Below are 2,968 nucleotides of genomic sequence, written 5' to 3'. Positions count from 1 at the left end.
ATACCGCATTAATAGCTGCCACAGGGAGAAAAACGGGAGCTCCCTTTGGTGCTGCAGGATGCAAGAGGCAGCCCCACCGAAGATTTCATTACAGCAGGGCAAATTTGAATATTTTCCAGTGTCACAGATGGCAATGTTTTCACTCTATGGTGCAGTTCTGGGCAATTAAATCAAACTCAGTCCAAAAAGTAGCAAACCCACAGGTTTTGGCAGATACAAGGATTGGCTGCAACCAAAGGAAAATTCATCTCTGCTTGATAGCTTTCATGCATGCCTAGGTTAAAGTTTCCCTGCACATATTTATCAAATTTATGACATTTACATGGGGAAAGGAACAATCTAAAAATTTAAGATAAGAATAAAATCCATTGTAAGAATAAAATTCCCATGAAGACAATGGAAATCTATCAGATTCAAGGCTAAGAAAGTAAAAAGGTTGGATTTATTCTTATGTAGCCACATTCTTTCCCAATAAATTTGCACTCATGTACCATTTCTTGATGGTACCAGTAGTTCTGAACATTCCAGTCTCCACAAGCATGAAAAGATGCTACTTGCAGGGTGCACACATTACAGCTGCTGGGAACAGCTGGGAGGGACAGATAGCATTGGGTTATGAGACAAGGTACAGTCTGCATGGGGAAAAACCCACGTGAGGGTCTTCTGCCTCAAGGTTAAAAACAGTATTAATTTATTTTTCATTTATCTCCTTCATTAAAGGAAAAATTATTCCTTGGAATGAAGCAGCTTTTAGGTGCCTTTCTGGACCCCCAGCCTGGGCAGTGTCATTTCCCAGCCAATGTCTCTTGTGTCAATACACCACAAAGGATGAGGCTTTGCTCTCAGACAGAGCAGGGCCCAGCTCCCTCCGCGTCCCATGGCTGGCTGGAGGCACCAGCTCCACTTGGCACCAGCATCCCTGTCCAAAATCCCAGGCTTCCAGGGGAGCATGGTGCTAGCTCCACACTTTGGGTTTTATGGTCCAGATCCCAAATCCCTGTAAGTCATGCCCAGTCTGCTTCAAATGAGGTCCAGCAGCCTCATTGTACAGAGATTTAAGAATACACTTACCCGTAAATACATGCGCAGTCACGCAGAGGTCAAACATCAAGTTGGGCACATCCATGAGGCTTTTGAGAAGCCAGTAAAAGCATGTGGCTTGTAAATACTCAGCATTATTAGACACAACACTTAACAACACTTTTTGTCCCAACTTGCTACTATGCCAACATCATATAATCCGTGCAGCATTATGACTCAAAATTTAAGACTGGGAGTCCACAATTTCTTTTGTTGCAGGCATTATAAAGCCGTGCAGCGTCCCTGTGACACTGCAAGATCCCAGCCTTCCTGCTGGAGTTTTGCTCTGGAACTGCACGCATGATGGAGCAGATTTAAAGAAGGGTTTATGCAGTACCTCTGTAGCCCAACGAACAGAGGAGCATAGAGGAGAGAAACCCCTTAAAAGCAAATGTAAATATTATTATTTAGACTATACTAACTACAGAATTAAAGAAAGAGACAGCCTGCTCTTAATTGTACAGGTATAAATTAAGAACTGCAGTGTCATATGGCAACCCCCTATTAAACTATCACACGTAAGTACCAATTAAGTAAACTTGGGAGATGTTGCTGCTTGCTGTAGCTACTGTAGTTACTAAACTGCATGGGAATGACACAGAACCACAGACCCTACATGTTAAATTAAACCTTTTCTGTTAAATACCCGTGAAGGAGGAGAAGAGCAGTGCTGCTGTCCCACCCCGTGCCACCAGCATGGCAGGGCCCAGGCCAGCACATGCCCTGGCAAGCACACTCAGGAAGGGACATGTCCCTCACTCCTGGCCCCACTGCAGGAACACCCAGCACCAGATCAATGGGGATGAGTAATTAAAATGGCATCTTGTCTTCCAGCACAGTGTGACATCTCACACAGAAGAGGAGCATCTGCCACACCAGTGGATGGGTTTTTGCCTACCTGCAGCAGAGGCCAAGCCCACAAGGGCCTGAGCTGTGTGTCCTGCCTCCATCCCAACAGTGCTGGGGCTGGGGACACCCTCCTGCAGCCACAGCAGCCAACAGTGACGTCCCCCACACTTTCACACCCCATACACACACCCAAAATGTGGGCAGGAAGAAAAGGTTAATCAGTGCAATCCTTTGATGGAGAGTGCTGAGGGAGGCATTATTCCAGAATGTCATTGCAATGGTGCAAAAGCCCATTTCTGACAAAATTTCATAGGTGAAATGCCATGAGAAAGGTGATTATTCAACCGACCACTGCACCCAACCAAACAAACTGCAACAGACGTCTATTCTCACTAAACCATCTGAGAAACAAGCTGGGATCTGTTTCTGCTGGAATCGCTATAAATATTCCTGAGACACAATCCTGCGTTGGTCACTGATGATGAGTCAGCTCCACGTCATTTTCTGAAAAATTTGTTACCGTTTTTTTCTTTTTGCAAATACCTAAAGACTGAATGACTCAAAGACTTTTCCCCTCCAGCAAGAGTTGTTCCCAGCAAGGGCTGTGACAAGGCAGAATGGAGGCAGCTGCTGCTGTGGCCTCACAGTGCTCCGTGCAGGAGGCAAAAGCAGAGACATGGGGATTTTTAAACGGACATTATTTTACACAAGTAAAAAGCTACATTCTGAGAATAAGCAGAATAAAATGGAAGAAGAAATTGGTCTGGCTGCTGGGCTTGAGGCTTGGGGTTTTGATACATATCAGAAAGAATTTGCCAACCCGCAGAAGGATCCCGGGGGTGTGCAGGAGCGAAGTGAAAGAGATGTCAGAGCCAAGACTGTGCTAAACCCGGACAGGTACAGCCACCTTCGACCTTTGCTCCCCGGGAAGGAGCAGAACGATCCCGCTTGCTGAAGCGCTCCCCGGGAGCCCGCCGTGGCCCAGTGACCTTTCCGCTCCTGTCACGGGGCCAGCGCCCGGTTCATCCAGCTCGGCCTC

The 2,968-nt window shown here is 46.5% G+C and overlaps 1 protein-coding gene across 1 annotated transcript in view; it reads right to left on the bottom strand.

The window, feature by feature from the left end:
* The window catches only part of VDAC1 (voltage dependent anion channel 1), a 15,084-nt gene extending 12,152 nt beyond the window's left edge, over positions 1 to 2,932 (bottom strand). Inside the window, exon 1 of the mRNA XM_008632656.2 lies at positions 1 to 2,932. This exon is cut by the window's left edge and continues 3,188 nt beyond it. The gene's annotated coding sequence lies outside the window, so the exon portion shown is untranslated.
* Between the last annotated feature and the right edge of the window lie 36 nt (positions 2,933 to 2,968).

Source organism: Corvus brachyrhynchos, unplaced genomic scaffold (genome assembly GCF_000691975.1).
Source record: "Corvus brachyrhynchos isolate BGI_N302 unplaced genomic scaffold, ASM69197v1 scaffold54, whole genome shotgun sequence".
In the NCBI taxonomy this organism is placed as follows: Eukaryota; Metazoa; Chordata; class Aves; order Passeriformes; family Corvidae; genus Corvus; species Corvus brachyrhynchos.
This window is presented reverse-complemented; position numbering and strand designations above follow the sequence as displayed.